General features: G+C 42.4%; 1 pseudogene; it reads left to right on the top strand.

Annotated features, from left to right (window-relative positions):
• Positions 1-8597: 8597 nt before the first annotated feature.
• Positions 8598-10001, top strand: LOC101045315 (extended synaptotagmin-3-like; annotated as a pseudogene).
• Positions 10002-26853: the final 16852 nt, after the last annotated feature.

The following is a 26853-nucleotide window of genomic DNA, read 5'->3' as shown; positions in this document are numbered from 1 at the left end:
AAAATGCCAAGGGCAGCCAGAGAGAAAGGTCGGGTTACCCACAAAGGGAAGCCCACAAGACTCACAGCAGATCTCTCTGCAGTAACCCTGCAAGCCAGAAAAGAGTAGGGGCCAATATTCAACATCCTTAAAGAAAATAACTTTCAACCTAGAATTTCATATCCAGCCAAACCAGGCTTCATAAGGGAAGGAGAAATAAAACCCTTTACAAACAAGCAATTGCCGAGAGATTGTCACCACCAGGTCTGCCTTACAAGAGCTCCCGAAAGAAGCACTAAACACAGAAAAGAACAACAATTACCAGCCACTCCAAAAACATACTAAATGGTAAAGAGAATCTACACAATGAAGAAACTGCATCAACTAATGAGCAAAACAACAAACTAGCATCAAAATGGCAGGATCAAATTCACACATAACGATATTAACTAGAAATGTAAATGGACAAAATGTCCCAATCAAAAGACACAGACTGGCAAATTGGATAAAAAGTCAAAGCTCCTTGGTGTGCTTGACATTCAGGAAACCCATCTCACGTGCAAGGACACACATAGGCTCAAAATAAAGGGATAGATGAAGATTTACCAAGCAAATGAAGAGAGAAAAAAAAAAGCAGGAGTTGCAAACCTAGTCTCTGATAAAATAGACTTTAACAAAGATCAAAAGAGGCAAAGGAGGACATTATATAATGGTAAAAGAATTAATGCAACAAGAAAAGCTAATGATTCTAAATATATATGCAGCCAGTACAGGAGCACCCAGATACATAAATCAAGTTCTTAATGACTTACAAAGAGACTTAGACTCCCACACAGGAATAGTGGGAGACTTTAATACTCTGCTGTCAATATTAGACAGATCAATGAAACAGAAAATTAACAAGGATATCCAGGACTTCAACTCAGATCTAGACCAAGCAAACCTAATAGACATCTACAGAAATCTCCACACCAAATCCACAGAACATACATTCTTCTCAACACCACATCGCAGTTACTCTAAAACTGACCACATAATTGGAAGTAAATCACTCCTCAGAAAATGCAAAATAACAGAAATCATAACAGTTTCTCAGACCACAGTGCAATCAAATTGGAACTCAGGATTAAGAAACTAACTCAGAACTGCACAACTTCATGGAAAAGGAATGACTAGCTCTTGAATGATGACTGAATAAACAATGAAATGAAGGAAGAAATAAAGATGTTCTTCAAAACCAACAAGAACAAAGACATAATGTACTAGAATTTCTGGGACACATTTAAAGCAGTCTCCAGAGGAAAATTTATAGCAATAAATGCCCACATGAGAAGCAAGAAAAGATCTAAAATGAACACCCAATCATCAAATCTGAAGGAGCTAGAGGAGCAAGAACAAAAAACTCAAAAACTAGCAGAAGACAAGAAATAACTAAGACCAGAGCAGAACTGAAGGAGATAGAGAGACAAAAAATCCTTTAAGATATCAGTAAATCCAGGAGATGGATTTTGAAAAGATCAACAAAAAAGACTACTAGCCAGATTAATAAAAAAAGAAAAGAGAAAACAATGAAATACATGCAATAAAAAACAATAAAGGGGATATCACCACCGATTTCACAGAAATACAAACTACCAGCAGAGAATACTACAACCAACTCTATGAACATAAACCAGTAAACCTGGAAAAAATAGATAAATTCCTGGACACTTACACCTTCCCAAGCCTAAACCAGGAAAAAGTTGAAACCCTGAATAGACCAATAATCAGGGCTAAAGTGGAGGCAGCAATTAATAGCCTACCAACCAAAAAAAGCCCAGGTCTAGATGGGTTCACAGTAGAATTCTACCAGATGTACAAAGAGGAGTGGGTACCACTCCTTCTGAAATTATTCCACACAATCCCAAAAGAGGAAATTCATCCCAAGTCATTTTATGAGACCAACACCATCCTGATACCAAAACCTGGCAGACACTCAACAACAACAACAACAAAAAGTTCAGGAAAATATCCATAAGGAACATAGATGAAAAATCTTCAATAAAATACTGGCGTACTGATTGCAACAGCACATCAAAAACCTTATCCATCACAACTAAGTAGGATTCATCCAGAGATGCAAGCCTAGTTAAACATACACAAGTCTATAAATGTAATCTACCACATAAACAGAATCAAAGACAAAATCCACGCAATTGTCTCAATAAATGTAGAGAAGTCCTTTGAAAAAATTCAACAGCCCTTAATGCTAAAAACTATCAAAAAATTAGGTATCAATGGAATATATCTCAAAATAATAAAGGCTATTTATGACAAACCAACAGCCAATATTATACAGAATGGGTAAAAGCTGGAAGCATTCCCTTTGAAATCTGGCACTAGACAAGGATGGCCTCTCTCACCACTCCTATTCAATATAGTATTGGAAGTTCTAGCCAGAGCAATCAGGCAAGAAAAAGAAATAAAGGGTATTATATTAGGAAAGGAGGAAGTCAAACTGTCACTATTTGCAGATGACATGATTATATATTTAGAAAAACCCATCATCTCAGCCCAAAATCTTCTTAAACTGATAAGCAACTTCAGCAAGTCTCAGTATACAAAATCAATGTGCAGAAATCACAAGCATTGCTATATAGCAGCCACAGACAAATAGGCAAATCAAGAGTGAACTCCCATTCACAATTGCTACCAAGGGAAGAAAATACCTAGGAATACAACTAAAAAAAGATATAAAGGACCTCTTCAATGTGAACTACAAACCACTGCTCAACGAAGAGAGGACACAAACAGATGGACAAACATTCCATGCTCATGGTTAGAAAGAATCCGTATCATGAAAATGGAGATACTCCCCAAAGTAATTTATAGATTCAGTGCTATCCCCATCAAACTACCAATGACCTTTATCACAGAACTGGAAAAAACCACTTTAAACTTCATATGGAATCACAAAAGACACCACATTGCCAAGACAAAGAAAGCGTACTCAATTAGGAAAGGAGGAAGTCAAACGGTCACTATTTGAAGATGACAAGATTGTATATCTAGAAGAACCCATCGTCTCAGCCCAAAATCTTCTCAAACTGATAAGCAAATTCAGCAAAGTCTCAGGATACAAAGGCAATGTGCAGAAATCACAAGCATTCCTACATACCAGTAACAGACAAACAGACAGCCAAATCGAGAGTGAACTCCCAATCAAAATTGCTGCAGAGAGAATAAAATATCTAGGAATACAACTAACAAAGGATGTAAACGAGCTCTTTAAGGAGAACTATGAACCACTGCTTAACAAAATAAGAGAGAACACAAACTGATGGAAAAACATTCCATGTTCATGGTTAGGAAGAATCAGTATCATGAAATTGACCATACTGCCTAAAGTAATGTATAGATTCAACGCTATTCCCATCAGGCTACCTTTGACCCTCTTCACAGAACTGGAAAAAACCACCTTAAACTTCATATGGAACCAAAAAGAGAGCCCACATAGCAAAGACAATCTTATCAGAAAGAACAAAGCTGGAAGCATCACGCTACCTGACTTCAAACTGTACTACAAGGCTACACTAATCAAAACACCATGGTATTGGTACCAAAACACATGTGGACCAATGGACCAGAACACAGGCTTCAGAGGCAACTTCCCATACCTACAACCATCTGATCTCTGACATACCTGAAAAAAACAAGCAATGGGGAAAGGAGTCCCCGTTTAATAAATGGTGTTGGGAAAACTGGCTAGTCATGTGCAGAAAACAGAAACTGGACCCCTTCCTGACACCTTACACTAAAATTAACTCCAATGGATTAAAGACTTAAACATGAGACCAAACACCATAAAAACCCTGGAAGAAAACCTAGGCATAACCATTCAGGACATAGCTATAGGCAAGGACTTCATAACTAAAACACCAAAAGCAATGGCAACAAAAGCCAAAATAGACGAATGGGATCTAATTAAATTCCAGAGCTTCTGTACAGCAAAAGAAACAATCATTAGAGCGAACCCGCAACCAACAGAATGGGAAAAAATTTTTGCAATCTACCCATCTGACAAAGGGCTACTATCCAGAATCTACAAAGAACTAAAACAGATTTACAAGAAAAGAAAAAGACAAGAAAACCCATTCAAAAGTGGACAAAGGACATCAAGAGACACTTTTCAAAAGAAGACATATATGAGGCCAGCAAACATGTGAAAAAATGCTCATCATCACTGGTCGTTAGAGAAATGCAAATCAAAACCACACAGAGATACCATGTCATGCCAGGTGGAATGGTGATCACTTCAAAATTTGGAGACAACAGATGCTGGAAAGGATGTGGGGAAATAGGAACGCTTCCAAACTGCTGGTGGGAGTGTAAATTAGTTTGACCATTGTAAAAGACAGTGTGGTGATTGCTCAAGGTCCTAGAAATAGAAATTCCATTGGACCCAGCAATCCCTTCACTGGGTACATATCCAAAGGATTATAAATCATTCGAGTATAAAGACACATGCACATGTATGCTCACTGCAGCACCGTTTACAATAGCAAAGACCTGGAACCAACCCAAGTGCCCATTGACAATAGACTGGACAAGAAAAATGTGGCACATATACACCACGGAATACTACGCAGCCGTAAAAAACTATGAGTTCGAGGGTGAAAGGGGAGGATCCAACATGGCAGATTAAACACAATTCCAGCACACAATACCCAGCGAGAGAGATGCAGAAACCCAGAGATCTCCTAGCTCCAACCGAGGTACCAGGTGCATTTCAACGGGTCTGGTCCGAGGGTGAGCAAAGCCCACTCAGGGCAGACTGAGGTGGGGAGGGGTGTGCCTTCACCCAGAAAGTGCATCTGACTGGCCAGTTGGAGGCTCCACCTCTGGCTCTCCGGTCCAGATACAGCACTTCCCCCAAAGCCTCAGCAGTACACAGAACAGCTGATCCTGGCCAGTCGAGTGCCAGGAATTACAAGTGCAGAGTTGAATAGGAGTCTGCAGACTGAGCTATTGTCCCCTCCGCCCACCCGGAAAGAGAGGGAGTTGTAAGCGGGATCAGCTGGGCGGCCCCTTCCCCTGACCTAGAGAGAGAAAGCTGAAAGGGGGAGATGGCTGGGTACCGCTGGGCGGGTCCCTACCCTCCCCCACAAACCCCAGAGGGCTGAAGTTCTGACTCTAGTGGGTTGCATAGCCAGTGCCACAGTCTGAGATGAACCCTGAATGATCCAGCCCAGTAGAGAAAGAGCACAACCCACCACTACAGGGGTGGGACTGGGCTACATGTTTTCACAAAAAACGCAGGAGGCCCACTTAGCAACGGGACAGCATTCTTAACAACCCAGCAGCACCTACAGGTCAGCTGAGGAGGTGGGCCTAATCTCCCAGCATAAACAAAAAAGACACAGGAAGCTTCCAGACTCACCTGAAGGAATCCCTAGAAACCCAGGAGCGCCCCCACAGGCAGACAAGCAACCTCATCAAGCAGCTCTCTGACACCACAGCCAGGTAAATCCACAAAGATGGAAAAAAAAAAAAAAAAACAGCCCGAATATGATGAAACCATCAAAGACCAGAACACCTCTTCTCCCTCAAGGGATCCCAACTCCTCAAACACACAGGATCACAACTTGACTGAGAAGGAGTGTGAACAATTGTCAAAAAAAGGATTCAGAAGGTGGATAATAACAAACTTTTCAGAGCTAAAGGAACACGTTCTAACTCAATGCAAAGAAACCAAACACCTTGAAAACAGGTTAGACGAAATGCTAACTGAATAACTAACTTAGAGAAGAACATAAACAACTTGATAAACTTGAAAAACACAGCACGAGAACTACGTGAAGCAAACACAAGTTTTAATAGCCAAATCGATCAAGCAGAAGAAAGGATATCAGAGATTGAAGATCACCTCAATTAAATAAAAAGAGAAGGCAATACAAGAGAAAAAAGAGTGAAAAGAAATGAACAGAGCCTCCAAGAAATATGGGATTATGTGAATAAACCCAATCTACGCTTGATCGGTGTACCTGAATATGACAGGGAGAATGAATCCAAGCTAGAAAACATGCTGCAGGATATTATCGAGGAGAACTTCCCAAGCCTAGCAAGGCAGTCCCAATTTCAAATTCAAGAAATACAGTGAACTCCACAAAGATATTCCTCAAGAAGAGCAATCCCAAAACATACAATCGTCAGATTGAACACAGTTGAAATGAAGGAAAAAATGCTAAGGGCAGCCAAAGAGAAAAGTCAGGTCACCCACAGAGGGAAGCCAGTCAGACTCAACAGCAGATCTCTCAGCAGAAACCCTACAAGCCAGAAGAGAGTGGGGCCAATATGTAACATCCTTAAAGAAAAGAACTTTCAACTCACAATCTCATTTCCAAGCAAACTAAGCTTCATAAGTGAAGGAGAAATCAAATCCTTCGTGGACAAACAATTATTGAGAGATTTTGTCACCACCAGACCTGCCCTACAACAGCTCCTGAAAGAAACACTAAGCATGGAAGGGAACAAGTACCAGTCACTGCCAAAGCAAACCAGTTGTCAAAGACCAAAAATGCAATGAAGAGAATAAGTCTGTTAATGAGAAAGAGAACCAGCCAGTAACAAAATGGCAGGATCAAATTCACACATAGTAATATTAACAATGAATGTAAGTGACCTTAACGCCCCAATCGAAAGACACAGACTGGCAAACTGGATAAAAAGTCAGAACCCATTGGTGTGCTGCATTTGAGAAACCCATCTCACATACAGAGACACATATAGACTCAAAATAAAGAGATGGAAGAAGATTTACCAAGCAAATGGAGAACACACACACAACAAAGCAGGGGTTGCAATCCTAGTCTCTGATAAAATGGACTTCAAACCAATAAAGATCAAAAGAGACAAAGAGGGACATTACGTAATGGTAAAAGGATCAATCCAACAGGAACAGCTAACTAGCTTAAATATATATGCCCCCAACACAGGAGCACCTACATACATAAAGCAAGTTTTTAATGACTTAAAACGAGATTTAGACTCCCACACAATAACAGTGGGAGACTTCAATACTCCACTGTCAACATTAGACAGATCAACGAGACAGAAAATTAACAAGGATATCCAGGACTTGAATGCAGAGCTGGACCAAGCGGATCTAATAGTCATACACAGAATGCTCCACCACAAAGCCACAGAATATAGATTTTTCTCAGCACCGCATTGCACTTACTCTAAAATTGACCACATCATTGGAAGCAAATCACTCCTCAGCAAATACAAAAAACAGAAATCATAACAGTCTATCAAACCATGGTGCAATCAGACTAGAATTCAGGATCAAGAAACAGGTTCAGACCCACACAACCACTTGGAAACTAAACAACTTGCTTCTGAATGCTGACTGGATAAACAATGAAATGAAGGCAGAAATAAAGAGGTTCTTTGAATCCAACCAGAATGAAGACACAACTTACCAGAATTTCTAGGACAACTTTAAAGCAGTCTCGAGAGTGAAATTTATAGCAATCAATGCCCACCAGAGAAGAGAGGAAAGATCTAAAATCGACACCCTATCATCAAAATCGAAAGAACTAGAGGAGCAAGATGAAAAACACTCAAAAGCTAGCAGAATACAAGAGATAACTAAGGTCAGAGCAGAACTGAAGGAGATACAGACACAAAAAGCCCCTCAAAAAATGAATAAATCCAGGAGCTGTTTTTTTGAAAAGATCAACAAAATAGACCGCTAGCTGGATTAATGAAAAAGAAAACGGAGAAGAATCAAATAGATGCAATAAAAAACGATAAAGGGAATATCACCACTGATTCCACAGAAATATAAACTACTATCAGAGATTACTACAAACAGCTCTGCTCACATAAACCAGTAAACCAGGAAGAAATGGATAAATTCCTAGACACTTGTGCTGTACCAAAACTAAACCAGGAGAAAGCTGAAACCCGGATGACACCAATAACAAGGGCTGAAGTAGAGGCAGCAATCAACAGCCTACCCACCAAAAACCGTCCAGATCCAGATGGGTTCACAGCCGAATTCTACCAGCGTACAAAGAGGAGCTGCTTCCATTCCTTCTGAAACTGTATCAAACAATACAAAAGGAGGGAATCCTCCCTAACTCATTTTATGAGGCCAACATCATCCTTATACCAAAACCAGGTAGCGTGTCCTGTAAGCATCACTAAGGAAGAGAGAGTTTATTTGGTTAACTGGCCCAAGGCTGCAAGGCTTCCACAGTCCCACCTCCGCATAGCTGCCTGGGCTGGGGCTTGCTGGGGGCTGAAGGTTGTGGACGTTGTACATGAGCCAGGTAGCGTAGAAAGTCTTCCTCCACACCCCAGGCCCCTCCTTCCACCTGAAGCCCAGGACTGTACCGTATGCTTTCCACCCACCCACCTTACCCCATAGAATCTTGCTGCCCAGAAACTAGAGCCATTTGTCTTGGTCCCTAAATCAATGGCTACAAACCCCAAAATAGAATAAGGGAGAGAGTGATGCAAAAATGAAGGGCTGTCAAGCGGGGTGGGCTGTGGCGGGTGTTCTGAGGCTGAGAGGACACCTAGATGCATATTTCCTCTGCACACATCACCCCCTTCTATAACCTGAAGCCATGACGAGCCCCGTGGTGTGTTTCTCCCCAGTTCTACCCCCTCACGTGCTTCCTCTGAATACTGAATGTGACTGTTTGAAAGCTGGTAGAATTAATCCCTCTTACTCTAGATAGCAGTGCTAATCTTGGATTTTTTTTTTTTTTTGCTGTGTTTTCAGATGAGATATCTATAAATATTCTATACATTATTAAAAAAAAAAAAAGTCAAACTATCGGTAGGCAAGACACATACAACTATGACCTGTCCCCACAGCAAGGACCCTGTGTGGAGCCAGGTGTTCTCCTTCTTTGTGCACAACGTGACCACTGAGTAGCTCCATCTGAAGGTGCTTGATGATGACCAGGAGTATGCTCTGGAAATGCTGGAGGTCCCCTGTGCCAGATCCTCCCCTATGCTGACCTAACTCTTGAGCAGCGCTTTCGGCTGGACCACTCAGGCCTGGACAGCCTCATCTCCATGAGGCTAGTACTTCGGTTCCTTCAAGTGGAGGAATGAGAGCTGGGGAGCCCTACACAGGACCTGAAGCCCTAAAGAAAGGCCCTCTGCTCATCAAGAAGGTGGCTACCAACCAGGGTCCCAAAGCCCCACCTCAGGAAGAAGGCCCTACAGATTTGCCATGTCCCCCAGACTCTGCTTCTGAAACTAAGGACACAACCAAGAGTACCACAACCACTGCCAATGTTACCACTGCTGCCACTGTTGCCACTGAGCCCACACCCCAAGAGATAGGCCCAGAGCCCAAAGGCAAGGACAGTGCCAAAAGGTTCTGTGAGCCCATGGGGCAGAAGAAGAGTTCAATCACCATCTTTCTGACTGTCCCAGGCCCCCACTCTCCAGGACCCATCAAGTCACCCAGACCCATGAAGTGCCCATATTCCCTATTTGCATGGCTGCCCAAGAAGCTGGCTCCCAGCATGTCCTCGCTCAACTCCCTGGCCTCTTCCTGCTTTGACCTGGCAGATATCAGCCTCAACATTGAAGGTGGGGACCTCAGGTGGTGGCAGCTGGGCGAGATTCAGCTCACAGTCCGCTATGTGTGTCTGCGGCGCTGCCTCCGCATGCTCATCAATGGTTGCAGAAACCTGATACTATGTACCAGCAGTGGAAATGATCCCTACGTCTGTGTCTACTTGTTGCCAGAAAGGAAGCGGACATGTCGTAAGAAGACTTCAGTGAAGCGGAAGACCTTGGAACCCCTGTTTGATGAGACATTTGAATTTTTTGTTCCTATGGAAGAAATAAAGAAGAGGTCACTCGATGTTGCAGTGAAAAATAGTAGGCCACTAGGCTCACACAGACGAAAGGAGTTAGGAAAAGTACTGATTGACTTACCAAAAGAAGATCTGATTAGGGGCTTTTCGCAATGGTAAGAGCTGACTCCAAATGGACAGCTCAGAAGCTGACGATGAGAATCCTTATCATTCACCTTTATGTTAAAATGTGTATATATGTACATATTTTTTCTTTTGGATCACGTACATCAAATAATGTATATTTTGTCATTTAAATCAGAACAACCACTTGAAATTATATACACTTGTGTGGAATTAAAAAAAACATACATTCTTGTGTGGAATTAAAACAACAACAACAACAACAAAAAAAAAAAAAAAAAAAAAAAAACTAAAGACTCAACTAAAGAAGAAAACTTCAGGCCAATATCCATGATGAACATCGACACAACAATCTTCAATAAAATCCTGGCCAAGAGATTGCAACAGCACATCAAGAAGCTTATTCCTCATGACCAAGTAGGCTTCATCCCAGGGATGCAAGGCTGGTTCAACACATGCAAATCCATAAATTTAATCCATCACGTAAACGGAACCAAAGACAAAAACCACATGATTATCTCAATAGATGCAGAGAAGGCCTTTGATAAAATTCAACAGCCCTTCATACTAAAACCTCTCAATAAACTAGGTATTGATGGAACGTATCATAAAATGATAAAAGCTGTCTATGACATACCTACAGCCAATACCATACTGAATGGGCAAAAGCTGGAAGCATTCCTTTTGAAATTTGGCACTAGACAAGGATGGCCTCTCTCACCATTCCTATTCAATATAGTATTGGAAGTTCTAGCCAGAGCAATCAGGCAAGAAAAAGAAATAAAGGGTATTATATTAGGAAAGGAGGAAGTCAAACTGTCACTATTTGCAGATGACATGATTATATATTTAGAAAAACCCATCATCTCAGCCCAAAATCTTCTTAAACTGATAAGCAACTTCAGCAAGTCTCAGTATACAAAATCAATGTGCAGAAATCACAAGCATTGCTATATAGCAGTCACAGACAAACAGGCAAATCAAGAGTGAACTCCCATTCACAATTGCTACCAAGGGAAGAAAATACCTAGGAATACAACTAAAAAAAGATATAAAGGACCTCTTCAATGTGAACTACAAACCACTGCTCAACGAAGAGAGGACACAAACAGATGGACAAACATTCCATGCTCATGGTTAGGAAGAATCCGTGTCATGAAAATGGAGATACTCCCCAAAGTAATTTATAGATTCAGTGCTATCCCCATCAAACTACCAATGACCTTTATCACAGAAATGGAAAAAAACACTTTAAACTTCATATGGAATCACAAAAGACACCGCATTGCCAAGACAATCCTAAGCAAAAAGAACAAAGCCGGAGGCATTACCCTGCTAGTCCTCAAGCTATACTACAAGGCTACAGTAATCAAAACAGCATGGTACTGGTCCCAAAACAGAGACAAAGACCAATGCAACAGAACAGAGACCCCAAAAGAAACTCCACACATCTACAACCATCTGATCTTTGACAAACCCAGCAAAAACAAGCAATGGGTAAAGGACTCCATGTTTATTAAATGTTGGGAAAACTGCCTAGCAATGTGCAGAAAGCAAAAACTGGACCCCTACCTGTCACCTTACAGTAAAATTAACTCCAGATGGATCAAAGATTTAAATATAAAACCGAACACCATAAAAAAAAAAAAACTGGAAGAAAATGTAGACAAAACCATCCAGGACATAGGCATACACAAGGACTTCATGACTAAAACACCAAAAGCAACGGCAATAAGAGCCAGGGTAGACAAATGGGATCTAATTAAACTCCAGAGCTTCTGTACAGCAAAAGAAACAATCATTTGAGTGAATTGGCAACCAGCAGAATGGGAAAAAATTTTTGCAATCTACCCATCCAACAAAGGGCTAATATCCAGAATCTACAAAGAACTAAAACAGAAATACAAGAAAAAACCAAACAACCTTATACAAAAGTAGGTGAAGGATATGAACAGAAACTTTTCAAAAGAAGACATATGAGGCCAACAAACATATAAAAAAATGCTCATTGGCCGGGCGCAGTGACTCAAGCCTGTAATCCCAGCACTTTGGGAGGACGAGGCGGGTGGATCACGAGGTCAAGAGATCCAGACCATCCTGGTCAACATGGTGAAACCCCGTCTCTACTAAAAATACAAAAAATTAGCTGGGCATGGTGGCACGTGCCTGTAATCCCAGCTACTCAGGAGGCTGAGGCAGGAGAATTGCCTGAACCCAGGAGGTGGAGGTTGCAGTGAGCCGAGATCGCGCCATTGCACTCCAGCCTGGGTAACAAGAGTGAAACTCTGTCTCAAAAAAAAGCTCATCATCATTGGTCATTAGAGAAATGTAAATCAAAACCATATTGAGGTATCATCTAGTTAGAATGGTGATCATTAAACTATCTGGAGACAACAGATGCTGGAGAGGATATGGACAAATAGGAACACTCTTACCCAGTTGATGGAAATGTAAATTAGTTCAACCATTGTGGAAGACAGCGTGGCGATTTCTCAAGGATCTAGAAATAGAAATTCCATTCGACTCAGCAATTCCACTATTGGGTATATACCCAAAGAACTATAAATACATTCTACACATGCACACAAATGTTCATTGTAGCCCTTTGTACAATAGGAAAGACCTGGAACCAACCCAAATACCCATCAATGATAGACTGGACAAAGAAAATGTGGTACATTATACATCATGCTTTACTACGCAGCCATAAAAACGGTGAGTTTGTGTCCTTTGTAGGGACTTGGATGAATCTGGAAACCATTATTCTCAGCAAACTGACCCAAGAACAGAAAGGTAAGCACCATATGTTCTCACTCATAGGTGGGTGTTGAACAACGAGAACATGTGGACTAAGGAAGAGGAGCATCGCACACAGGGGACAGTTGGAGGGGGTAGGGGAGAGACAATGGGGGATGAGGAGGAAGGGGAGGGTGTGGAGGGATAACATGGGGAGAAGTGCCAGATACAGTATGCACCTAAAGTTAAAAAAAAAAAAATGAGTTCGTGTACTTTGCAGGGACATGGATAAACCTGGAAACCATCATTCTCAGCAAACTGACCCAAGAACAGAAAATCAAACACCGCATGTTCTCACTCAGCTGGGTGTCAAACAATGAGAACACATGGACACAGGGAAGGGAGCATCCCAAACTGGGGTGACTTGGGGGTAACTAGGGGAGGGACGTGTGGGGTAGGAAGGGGTAACATGGGGAGAAATGCAAGATATAGGTGATGGCCAGATGGAGGCAGCAAACCACATTGCCATGTATGTACCTATGCAACAATCCTGCATGATCTGCACATGTTCCTCAGAACCTAAAGTTCAATAAAAAAAATATGTGTATATATATAAAGAATTGGTATTTGCCAATATTTCAGGTTCAGGGAGGGGTAAATAGGTGAAGAACAGTGGATTTTTAGAGCAGCAAAACTATTCTGTATGGTACTATGATAGTGGTTACATAACATTATATATTTGCCAAAAAAAAAAAAAAAAAGAACAATTCACATAGGCCGGCCATGGTGGATCTCACCTGTAATCACAGCACTTTGGGAGGTCAAGGTGGGCAGATTGCTTAAGGCCAGGATTTCAAGACCAGCTTGGCAAACATGATGAATTCCCTTCTCTACTAAAAATACAAAAATAAACTAGTTGGGCATGGTGGTACATGCCTGTAATCCCAGCTACTTGGGAGGCTGAGGATGAACCCAAATTTCTTGAACCCAAAAGGCGGAGGTTGCAGTTAGCCAAGATCATGCCACTGCACTCTGGCTTGCATCATAGAGCAACTCTGTCTCAAAACAAAAACAAACAAAAAAGCACACACAATGTGTGACACAAAAAGTGAACTTTCATGTAAACTATAGACTTTAGTGAATAACAGTGTATCAATATTAGGTCAACAAATGAAGGTAAATGTTCCACACTAATGCAAGCTATTAATGATAGGAAAAACTGGGGGTTGGGCGGGGGAGGTGGGAGAGAGTTGGAAAAAAGGAGGGCTATGTGGGTATTCTCTGTCCCCTCTGCTCAGTTTTTCCGTAAATTTCAAACCACTCTAAAAAAATAAATCTACTCAGTCAACCAAAAATTAGAAAGCCTCCTCCAAGTGTCCACTTGTTTATCACCAAAGAGGAACAGCTCAGTGGCTAAAATTCTGTGCTAATTTCTCGCTGACATCTTTCTGTTTAATAAAGTAGGTAAAGTAAGTAAAAAAAAAATGGCACTTTCTTCTTTTGGGCCTCAAAAAAAGCTTTTTTTTTTTTTTTTCTATTTTGAAAGATAAAAACAAATCACTGGTCAACTTGTTCTTTTTCAGGAGAAATCCAAGATGGCCAATTAGGAGCAGCTCAGGATTGCAGCTCCCAGCGAACGCACAGAGGGTGAGTGGATGTCACACTTCCAGATGGATTTTTATTGCCTACAGGCCAGGAGATTCCCAAGCGGAGGAGCCCCATGGGTCACCAGCACAGCTGTGTTGGCCAGCGGGGCCGTTTCAGCCAGCATGGCTGTTTTGGCTGGTGTGGTTGTTCTCCGCACAAAGTACATGGGTCCAGGCACCATTTTAGCTGGTGATTGGAGCTCCTGGGATAGAGAGTCACCCATTCAACTGATTAAAAAAAAAAAGGGGGACTAAAACAGGGAGGCAGGCCAGGAGATTCCCAGGCATAAAAGCACCATGAATCTCAACACGGCTGTTTCGGCCAGCACAGTGCAGGTCGCCGCATGGGAAATCGCACAGATCCCAGCCCCTTTCAACAGGTGACTGGAACACCTGGGACACAGAGTCGCCTGTTCAACTAAAAAAAAAAAAGGGCTCTGAGGCAGGGATCCAGGTGATCAGGCTCAGCTGGTCCCACCCCCACAAAAAAACAACAATCTGAAATGCTCTGGATTGAGAGTTTCACAGCAAGCACAGCTGAATGCAGGATGGTCCAACTCTGTGGGGGAGGGGCATCTGCCATTACCCAGGCAGTTCACCACTACAGAGGTAGTCTGCCATTGCTGAGGCAGCCCACCATTGCCAAGGCAGCCCGCCATTACAGACAGAGTCCACCATTATAGAGGTGGGCCGCCATTGCCGAGGCAGTTCTAACTATACCTGTATAAAGAGGACTGCAGGGAAGTTTACACCACAGCTGGGTGGAGCCGACAGCTGCTCAGCAAAGCCTCTGCAGGCAGGCAGTGACTAGGCTGCCTTCTCGCTGATCAGGGCAGCCCTGAAAAAAACGCAGCAGGACAACACAAACTCATAAAGCCCTACTCCCCTGGACAGAGCACCAGAAGGAAAAAAAAAAAAGGTTGGGGGGGGTTTATGAGTTCCACTGCAGCAGATTTAATCTTACCTTCCCAGAAGCTCTGAATGAACAATGGAGCTCACAGCTCAGCATGTGAGCTCCTATAAAAGACAGATTGTCTCCTGAAGTAGCTCCCTGACCCCTGTATATCCAAAGAGTCACCTCATAAAGGAGAGCTCAGACTGATAACTGGCGGGTATCCTTCTGGGACAAAGATAGTAGAAGACAAAACTGGCAGCAACTCCTACTGTTCTGCAGCCACTGCAGGTGATGACCAGGCAAGCAGGGCCTGCGGTGGACCTCAGCAGTCCTACAGTAGAGAGGCCAGTTAGAAAGAAAACTAAGAAACAGAAAGAAATAACTTCATCATCAACAAACTGGACATCCACTCAGAGACCCAATCTGAAAGTCAACAACTACAAAGACAACAGGTGGATAAATGCACAAAGATGGGAAAAAACCAGCGCAAAAAGGATGAAAACACCCAAAAACAGAACACCTCTCCTCCTACAAGGGATCACAACTCCTCACCAGCAAGGGAACAAGGCTGGATGGAGAATAAGTGTGATGAATTGACAGAATCAGGCTTCAGAAGATGGGTAATAAGAAACTTCTCTGAGCTAAAAGAGCATGTTCTAACCCAATGCAAATAAACTAAATGTTGAAAAAAGATTTGACAAAACGCTAATGAGAATAAACAAATTAGGGAAGAATATAAGTGAATTGATGGAGCTGAAAAACACAACATGAGAACTTCGCGAAGCATGCACAAGTTTCAAACAGCCGAATTGACCAAGCAGAAGAAAAGATATCAGAGGTCAAAGATTAACTCAATGAAATAAAACGAGAAGGCAAGATTAGAGAAAAAAGGGTATAAAGGAATGAACAAAGTCTTCAAGAAATATGGGACTATGTGAAAAGACCTAATCTACGATTGATAGGTGTACCTGAATGTGATGGAGAGAATGAATCCAAGCTGGAAAGGATACCTCTTCAGGATACTATCCAGGAAAACTTCCCCAACCTAGCAAGGCAGGCCAATATTCAAGTCCAGGAAATACAGAGAACACCACAAAGATATTCCTCAACAAGAGCAACCCCAAGGCACATAATCGTCAGATTCACCAGGGTTGAAATGAAGGAGAAAATACTAAGGGAAGCCAGAGAGAAAAGTCAGGTTACCCACAAAGGGAGGCCCATCAGACTCACAGCAGATCTCTCAGCATACACCCTACAAGCCAGAAGAGAGTGGGGGCCAATACTCAACATCCTTAAAGAAAAGAACTTTCAACCCAGAATTTCATATGCAGCCCAACTAAGCTTCATAAGTGAAGGAAAAATAAAGTCCTTTACAAACAAGCAAGTACTCAGAGATTTCATCACCACCAGGCCTGCTTTACAAGAGCTCCTCAAAGAGGCACTAAACATAGAAAGGAACAACCAGTACCAGCCATTCCAAAAACATACCAAATGGTAAAGAGTATCCACACAATGAAGAAACTGCATGAACTAATGGGCAAAACAGCCAGCTAGCATCAAAATGGCAGAATCAAATTCACACATTACAATATTAACCCTAAATTTAAATGGGCTAAATGCCCCAATCAAAAGACACGGACTAGAAAATTGGATAAAAAGGCAAAACCCATTGGTGTGCTATATCCAGGAAACACATCGCACATGAAAGGATACACAAAGGCTCAAAGTAAAGGGACGGAGGAAGATTTACCAAGCAAATAGAGAGGAGGGAAAAAAAAAAGCAGGAGTTGCAATACTCATCTCTGATAAAATAGACTTTAAACCAACAAAGATCAAAAGAGAAAAAGAAGGATATTACATATGGTAAAAGAATCAATTCACCAAGAAGAGCTAACAATCCTAAATATATATGCACCCAATACAGGAGCATCCATATACATAAAGTAAGTTCTCAATGATTTACGAAGAGAATTAGACTCTCGCACACTAATAGTGGGAGACTTTAACACCCCATTGACCCCATTGTCAGTATTAGACAGATCAACGAGACGGAAAATTAACAAGGATATCCAGGACTTCAACTCAGACCTGGACTAAGCAACCTAATAGACATTTACAGAACTCTCCACCCCAAATCCACAGAATATACATTCTTCTCAGCAGCACATCACACCTACTCTAAAACTGACCACATAATTGGAAGTAAATCACTCCTCAGCAAATGCAAAAAACGAAAATCAGAACAGTTTCTTGGACCACAGTGCAATCAAATTAGAACTCAGAATTCAGAAACTAACTCAGAACCGCACAGCTGTATGGAAACTGAACAACTGGCTCTTGAATGTACACTGCATAAACAACGAAATGAAGGCAGAAATAAAGATGCTCTTTGAAATGAACAAAAATGAAGACAAAACGTACCAGAATATCTGGGACACATTAAAGCAGTCTCTAGAGGAAAATATATAGCAATAAATGCCCAGACGAGAAGCAAGGAAAGATCTAAAATGGACACCCTATCATCAAAACTGAAAGAGCTAGAGGAGCAAGATAAAAAAAAAAAAAACCCTCAAAACCTAGCAGAAGACAAGAAATAACTAAGATCAGAGCAGAACTGAAGGAGATAGAGACACAAAAAAAAAACCCCTTCAAAAAAAATTAATAAATCCAGGACCTGGTTTTTCAAAAAGATCAACAAAATAGACCACTAACCAGAGTAATAAAAAAGAAGAGAGAGAAAAAGCAAATAGATGCAATAAAAAACAGTAAAGAGAATATCACCACAGACTCCACAGAAATACAAACCATCATCAGAGACTATTACAAACAACTCTATGCATATAAACTAGTAAACCTGGAAGAAATGGATAAGCTCCTGGACACTTGCATCCTCCCAAGCCTAAAAGAGGAAGAAGTTGAAACCCCGAATAGACCAATAACAAGGTCTGAAGTTGAGGCAGCAATTAAGAGCCTACCATCCCAAAAAAGCCCAGGTCCAGATGAGTTCACAGCCAAATTCTACCAAACATACAAAGAGGAGCTGGTACCATTCCTTCTGAAACTATTCCAAACAATTCAAAAAGAGAGAATCCTTCCCAAATCATTTTATGAGACCAATATCATCCTGATACAAAAACCCAGCAGAGACTCAGCAAAAAAAGAAAACTTCAGGCCAACATCCATGATGAACATAGATGCAAAACTCTTCAATAAAATACTGGCAAGCCGATTGCAACAGCACATCAAAAAGCTTATCCACCATGATAAAGTAGGCTTCATCTCGGGAATGCAAGGCTGGTTCAACATATGCAAGTCTATAAACATAATTCACCACATAAACAGAACCAAAGACAAAACTACATAATTATCTCAATTGATTCTGAGAAGGCCTTTGACAAAATTCAACAGCCCTTTATGCTAAAAACCCTCAATAAGCTAGATATTGATGAAAAGTATCTCAAAATAATAAAAGCTATTTACGACAAACCAACAGCCAATGTCATACTGAATGGGAAAAAACTGGAAGTGTTCCCATTCAAATCTGGCACTAGACAAGGTTGCCCTCTCTTACCACTCCTATTCAATATAGTATTGGAAGTTCTAGCCAGAGCAATCAGGCAAGAAAAAGAAATAAAGGGTATTCAATTAGGAAAGAAGAAAATCTGTCTCTATTTGCAGATGACATGATTGTGTATGTACAAGACCCTATCATCTCAGCCCAAAATCTCCTGAAACTGATAAGCAACTTCAGCAAAGTCTCAGAATACAAAATCAATGTGCAAAAATCACAGGCATTCCTATACACCAATAACAGAAGTAAAGAGAGCCAAATCAAGAACGAACTGCCATTCACAATTGCTACAAAGAGAATAAAATACCTAGGAAAACAACTAACAAGGAACGTAAAGGACCTCTTCAAGGAGAACTACAAACCACTGCTCAATGAAATAAGAGAGGACACAAATAGATGGAGAAATATTCTGCGTTCACGGTTAGAAAGAATCAATATCGTGGAAATGGCCATACTGCCCAAAGTAATTTACAGATTCAATGCTATCCCCATCAAGCTACCAATGACCTTCTTCACAGAACTGGAAAAAACCACCTTAAACTTCATATGGAACCAAAAGAGAGCCCAGAGAGCCAAGTCAATTCTAAGCAAAAAGAACAAAGCGGGAGGCATCACACTAATGGACTTCAAACTACACTACAAGGCTACAGTAATCAAAACAGCATGGTACTGGTACCAAAACAGAGATATAGACCAATGGAACAGAACAGAGGCCTCGGAGGCAACACCACACATCTACAACCATCTGATCTTTGACAAACCTGACAAAAACAAGCAATGGGGTAAGGATTCCCTGTTTAATAAATGGTGTTGGGAAAACTGGCTAGCCACGTGCAGAAAGCAGAAACTAGACCCCTTCCTGACATCTTGCACTAAAATTAACTCCAGATGGATTAAAGACTTAAACATAAGACCTAACACCATAAAAACCCTAGAAGAAAACCTAGGCAAAACCATTCAGGACATAGGCGTAGGCAAGGACTTCATGACCAAAACACCAAAAGCATTGTCAACAAAAGCCAAAATAGACAAATGGGACCTAATCAAACTCCACAGCTTCTGCACAGCTAAAGAAACAGTCATTAGAGTGAATCGGCAACCAACAGAATGGGAAAAAATTTTTGCTATCTACCCATTCAGCAAAGGGCTAATATCCAGAATCTACAAAGAACTAAAACAGAAATACAACAACAACAACAAAAAAACACACAATCTTATTCAAAAGTGGGTGAAGGATATGAACAGACACTTTACAAAAGAAGACATACATGAGGCCAACAAACATATGAAAAAATGCTCATCATCACTGGTCATTAGAGAAATGCAAATCAAAACTACAATGAGATACCATCTCACGCCAGTTAGAATGGCGATCATGAAAAAATCTGGAGACAACAGATGCTGGAGAGAATGTGGAGAAATAGGAACACTTTTACACTGCTGGTGGGAGTGTGAATTAGTTCAACCATTGTGGAAGACAGTGTGGCAATTCTGCAACGATCTAGAAATAGAAATTCCATTTGACCCAGCAATCCCATTACTGGGTATCTATCCAAAGGACTATAAATCATTCTACTATAAGGACACGTGCACACGAATGTTCATTGCAGCACTGTTTACAATAGCAAAGACCTGGAACCAACCCAAATGCCCATTGATGATAGACTGGACAGGGAAAATGTGGCATGTATACACCATGGAATACTACGCAGCCATCAAAAACGATGAGTTCGTGTCCTTTGTAGGGACATGGATGAACCTGGAAACCGTCATTCTCAGCAAACGCATAAACAGAAAATCAAACACTGCATGTTCTCACTCATAGGCGGGTGTTGAACAATGAAAACACGTGGACAGAGGGAGGGGAGCATCACACACTGGGGTGTGTTGGGGGAAATACGGGAGGGATGGGGGGTGGGGAGTTGGGGAGAGATAGCATGGGGAGAAATGCCAGATATAGGTGAAGGGGAGGAAGGCAGCAAATCACACTGCCATGTGTGTACCTATGCAACAATCTTGCATGTTCTTCACATGTACCCAAAAACCTAAAATGCAATAAAAAAAAAAGAAAAAGAAAAAGAAAAGAAAAAGACACCAAGATTCTTGTTTAAATAAGAAAAAAAAATTGTTCTTTTTCTGAAATGGCTCGTATACAAAATGAAATTGGCAAACATGGTACCTAAATGAAAATAAAAAGAAACTAATTTCTGTGGAGGAGAGCCACCACATTTTAAACCACTTCGGTGTTTTAGGTTTATTGAAAATAATGGCTTACAAACTCTGCCACTATTGGACACCCATTCCCTAACAGATTTGCTAGTAGTACATTTATTAGGACCTGAAAAAATAATCTGAGAAGGATGGATCTATTTTGAGAGGTGGTGTATCTTCATGCTCACACAGATTCATTTATCCATTGACTCAACAAACATCTACTGAGCCCACTGAAAACTGGGGGAGAGGACATGTTGACGTGGGTGACACTGGGGGATAGATCTTGTTTCTGCCCTCAACAAAATCACAAAGTGCTGGGAGGACAAGAAATATGATCCTTGCAATATAAAATAATAATGCTTTCAGTGCTTTAGGAATGCAGAGGAAGGAGTTATTCCCGTTGCCTGAGGGGGCCAGGAGGTTTCTCAGAGGACATAACTAATTAGCCTGGAAACAGGACGAGCCATCTGAAACCTATTTCTGACCCGCAGAATCAGGTTTATTGCAGGCCAACCCATGTTTCACTGTTGGCGGTAGGGTGGCTCATTTATCTTCTGCAGGAAGCAGAAAGACCCCCACATAAAGAGAGAAAAGGCATGGATGTGTTAAAAGAAAAAAACCGCACAATTTGTTATTTAGAAAAAGAGGGGAGACTTAGACAGGGTTACAGCCTGCACGGTGGCCATCCCATCCCACAGGCTGGAAAGCAAGACTCCAGCCAAGACTAGAGACAGGCACTTCAAAAAAGGAGGGGATGGAGCAGGAGCTTTAGAACAGGTTGGCTGGGCATGCATTTTCAACAGGTGGCAGGAGGAGCTACGAATATTCATGAAGATGGTCCTGACACATGGGTATTGAACAAACATGCATGTTATATCCATGTTCACTTTGGAGACTTAACATTGAAATGTTAGGCTCTGCATGTCAGGTCTTTTCAGGACATGAAGGCATGAGAAGTGCTCAATCTCTGTAAACCAGCCAGAACCGGTTACCGACAAATGACTGAAATCTGTGTCTTATCCAATCAAAGCTGTTAGTTATGGCTGGTGGAACACGGGGTTGGTTACTCAGCATCTGATGGTGAGCTGCAAATTGTGTTAATATTGCTTATCTCAAGGCCAGTGCTTGTTTAGACGCCAGAGGAAAAGAAAACCCTGGGGCAGTTAGAGCATAGTTTATTCCTTAAATGCAGGGTGTGAGACTTCACCCTCTCCGGGCCCAGCCTTGGCGCCTGGTTATAATTGTTTATTCCTTAAGTGTAGGGGGCGGGACTTCACCCTTGCCCACCGTGGCCTTGGGTCCTGGTTATAATTTAGTAACTTACTGCCACAGTCTGTTCTTTAGGTCTTACGATCACTGTTTTCACACGACTGCTGGTCAGTTGTGTCTAAACCATAAAAGGAAGGAGAAGATAATGAGGTGTGTCTGACCTCCCGTCCTGTCTTGGCGGGGAACTCAGTCTTCATGTTTTTCTGGGCTCTCCTTGGTCACACGGGAGCTACTCAGCTGGTAGAGGGGCTTAGGATTTTATGTTTAGTTTACAGATGGATTTCCAAGTGAACACAAAAGTTACAAAATTTGATCGTTTAATCTTGTTTTCTCTACAATGTTTAGGCTCGTCATGATGTTTCAGCTGGCAATGCTAAAACCAAACCATTTTTATTTAATCAGATTTTGGTAATAATATGGTTTATGATCTTCAGTAATGCTAAATTAGAAACCATAATCACTCTTTTAATTTTTATAAGAAAAGCACTACTTATTTTGCTTTTAAGTATTCCCATCCCGGGCTCCTGCACTGGTTGTCAGTAGCCATCTGCCCTTAAGTGCATTTCCACTGTTTTAATAATAGAGAGCAGATGCTCTTGCCTTGGAAGTTCAAGACCTGTTCTATACTGCAAACTGGCCCTCACTTGAAGCACAGATGACCAAGACAAGTTCTAAATCTATTCCTACAGCATCAACAAAACTGGGGCACCAAAAGAAACATTTTTGAAATAAGTTGACATTTGCCTGACTTGAATGTGCCATCTAGTTCCTGCTGGGACTTGACTAATGCAATATTGACAGAATCCAGTACACACGACTCCAAAATATGGTACCTTGGCATAGTAGGGGAGGAAAAAAATCTTTCTTTCGGGGTTCATGGATCAGGCCTCCTAAGAGAAGAAATAAGAGAAAAGCATCCAAACTTATTTATTAAATAGTAGATATTTTGACACGGGAACCTTTAAAAGAAAATGAAGACTCAAATAAATGGTGTACTCATTCTTTCTCACACTGCTATAGAGAACTGCCAAGACTGAGTAATTTGTAAAGAAAAGAGGTTTAATTGAGTCGCAGTTCGGCATGGCTGGGGAGGGCTCAGGAAACTTACAATCATGGTGGAAGGTACCTCTTCACAGGGCAGCAGGAGAGAGAAGAACTACCAAACATTTATAAATCCATGGGCTCTCGTGGGAACGCTCACCGTCATGAGAACATCATGGGGGAATGGCCCCTGTCATCCAATCGCCTCCCACCAGGTCTCCCTCAACACCTGGGGATTAAAATTTAAGATGAGATTTGGGTGACGACACCAAGACAAACTAAGTCAAATGGCTAAACCTGTGTGGTTTGAATGCTAGATTTTATGAAGAAAAGAGTCATGGAGAAATATGATAGGGCAAAAAGGGTTTGATTCAATGGTAATAAACTGTGGGGGGACTTAGCAAAGCTTGTTTGTCCAGATTCTTCTCTGTGACGCTTGACCTCCAGAGATAAGGATGTTCCTCTCCTCTAGCAGGGGAGGGGCCCTTTCTCCTGAGGGTCTATGACCTGCTTCAGGGGACGGCCAGGAAATCCTTTCCAGGTTTTATGATCTGCTTGGGGAGAATGGCAGAGCAAGATAAGAGTGGTCTTCCTGCTTCTGCAGCTTTCTCAAATTCCTTCAGCTTAAAATACCCACTATGCAGGGTGCCATATTTTTGAGTGGCGTGTCTTGAAGCCTGTCTATATTGTATTAGTCAAATCCCAGCAGGAAATAGATGACGCAATTGAATTGGGCAAATTTACACTTCACGGAGGAACTATTTACCAAGGCATAGTAGGGAAACTACCAAAGATGCTGCAGGGTCCTAGGATGGGTAACAGTGGGCCTGGACTCTCTCCCCCTAGGTGAGAAGGGTCAAGGTCCTGGGAAGGTGGTCATAACCTGGAGACAAAGGGCTGGGTGGGCAGGGCAATAGAGAGCCACTGCCAGCCTGCAATGACACTGATGTCACTCGCCTCTCTCCTCTGTGCCTACTCCCTTCCCCAGGGGCCAAACCCAACTGGAAGCTGAGAGCAATGGAACTCGCTCAGTCTGTTCATTCAGCCCCCAAGACACAGAGGAGGGTGGAGAAAGGTGAAGGCTGGGACAGGCCAGATATCCAGCATGGAATGTATTCACTGGTGGCACCAAAATCGCCTCGACTTATTATCTCATGTCTTAGTATATTATTTTGAAATATATGGCTAGAGAGAAGCCACGGTTTTTTCAGGCCTCTAAAAGTCTTCATTGGGCCTCCTCATTTGGTGTATCTGACCTGGAAGAATAAGGATGGTGTAATTTGGTATTCATCAGTCAACTGCAGCCCAGAATATCCAAGGCTCCCAAGGAGGGACCATATGTTCTGTTCAGTCTCAGTATACTGGCTATGACCTTGAGAGGGGCTCTGAGTCTCAGTACACTGGCTGTGACCTTGAAAGGCACTCTGCTGTCATCCTGAAGGGCAGGGCAGAGCTGTAACCTGCTGACTAGGCTACACATAGGCTCTGCCACCAGATAGACCCCCATGCCCCTACAACCCCTGTGTCTCCAGTGTGACAACGGCATACTCCAAGCCTGCCAGGGTTACAGAGACACATACTTCAAGAGACAGGCTGTCCCACTGGAGAGACAAAAAAGCAAACAAGCAAAGCATGGAGTCAACACACAGCCAATTTAGAAAATAATCAGGGTCAGCACACAGCACCCCAATGGATTTTTCCAGGGGAAAATGTTTGTGTTATTTAATAATGTTGATATTTCTCACTAGCTCTCAGCAGTGAAAAGCAGCAGAGTGTCTTCATCTGCGCTCCGTACCAAAACAGAACATTTACATTTAAGTATTTGAATTAAACATATCTTGTGTTTGTAGAGCATTAATGCTGTTGACATTGTTTCATGGTTGTACTCTTTAGGGAGTTGGAATCTGTCTTCAATATTCGTCAACAAACCTAAGAAAACACTTAGTAGGAATCAGGACTGTGCAAGCTACTCAAAGAGGCCCTTGAATTGGAGAGGGAGATGAACTCCAGCAGGATGGCAACCAAGGCAAGGATTGTAGAGAGATGCTGGTGGCTATTACTGCTCTTGCTAATTTCACTTTAGAGGGCACGCATTTGTCCTCAGTAGGGTATGGAGGCTCCACTTCTGGAGAAAGACAGTTTTTCCCCAGAGTGATGCGCCTTCTCCCTTTCCCCTGAATTCCTCGAAAAGTCTTCTCTAGCTTCTTGGCACTGGCCTCACACACTTGAGACCACTTCCCTCTGCTTAACCTGGCACCTAATTCAGAAACTATATTCTGATGTCATGAAAAGTAATTTACCATCTGGGAGCTGAGCCATTGAGCAGGTGAAAGAGGTGACAGATGTTTCTGAGAGGTAATAAACTCTATGTCTCACATGTGCCTCTTATCTGCCATGTCCCCATCTCACCTGCCCTGATTTGTACCTCTGGGACCCTGTATGCCAGCTGAGGTCTGTGGGTGAGGGAGTGCCAGTCCCCAGGACCAAAAGAGGATGAATTCTCCATCCTTCCTATTCTGACCACGCAGCCCTATGAGCTGTTTCTCTAAGAGTGTGAGTTGCAGGAATGCGTTATGTCGTGGGCCTCAGGTGGGTTAGGGAAGAAATTAGAGAGCCAAAGGCAAACTCTGAGTTGTCATCAGTGACTGTGGCCTGCCCTTGGGCATCTGGTTTGCAGGAGGAAACCCATTAGATCAGATGCCAGTTGCCCAGAGGCATAGAGTAACACAGCACAGCGGAAGGGAAGGCATGAGGGCAGAGGGCACCTGAGACCCCGGAGAAAGGAGCAATGCCAAGCAGGAGGAATGCCTACCTGTCATTGCAGTTTGAGGCCTGGGACCTCGGGAAGGTCAGCGTGTCCCTAGTGGAACATGTGCATGGCAGCAGTAAACCCAGTGCCTGGCCAAAATGGAGACAAGGCAAAGTACTAAATTGTGCTGTTAGTACTTGGGGGTCCCTATCATTCTATAGGGCCCAGAAATGTCATCAGGGCATCATTGTCTAACTACTCCCCAGGGAAGAGGCGTGAGCAGCCAGAGCAGGAGCCATGGGCCCACCTCAGCCAATCACCGAGGAGCTGCCTGCTGCGCCCACCCATTTCTTTAATAGTCCCCAAGGGTCCCTGACATTCTTTCCAGCCTCAGAAACCCCCAGAAACCCAAGTAGCCAATTCTCACCTTCCTTGAGCTGTTTCTTCTGGAAGAACAGCCACCTCCACAACCATGACTGCTGGCTGTACTTATCAACTACACTGCGTTAAAACCTGAACCCCCAAATCTGAAGGTGTGGCCTCAGGGCTCATTGCCCTTGACCCTCAGCCATTCTATCAGTAGACCCCTCTTCCTTTACAGCCTTTTCCTCCTCTGACATGCCCGGCCTCCCCATGGCCCTCCTTCCCCTGTCTTCCTGGTCACGCCCACCCTGTCACCTTCACTGTTTCCACTCGGTTATGGAGGCCTTTTGGTCATGAGCTCCTTCCACCAAATCAGTGCCTGAGGCAGCTGCATGACAATCTCCTTCCTTGATTAGAGCATCTTAATTATACTCCAG

This window comes from Saimiri boliviensis, chromosome 8, assembly GCF_048565385.1.
Source record: "Saimiri boliviensis isolate mSaiBol1 chromosome 8, mSaiBol1.pri, whole genome shotgun sequence".
Classification (NCBI taxonomy): domain Eukaryota; kingdom Metazoa; phylum Chordata; class Mammalia; order Primates; family Cebidae; genus Saimiri; species Saimiri boliviensis.
The sequence above is the reverse complement of the archived record's forward strand: the minus strand, read 5'-3'. Positions and strand labels throughout refer to the sequence as shown.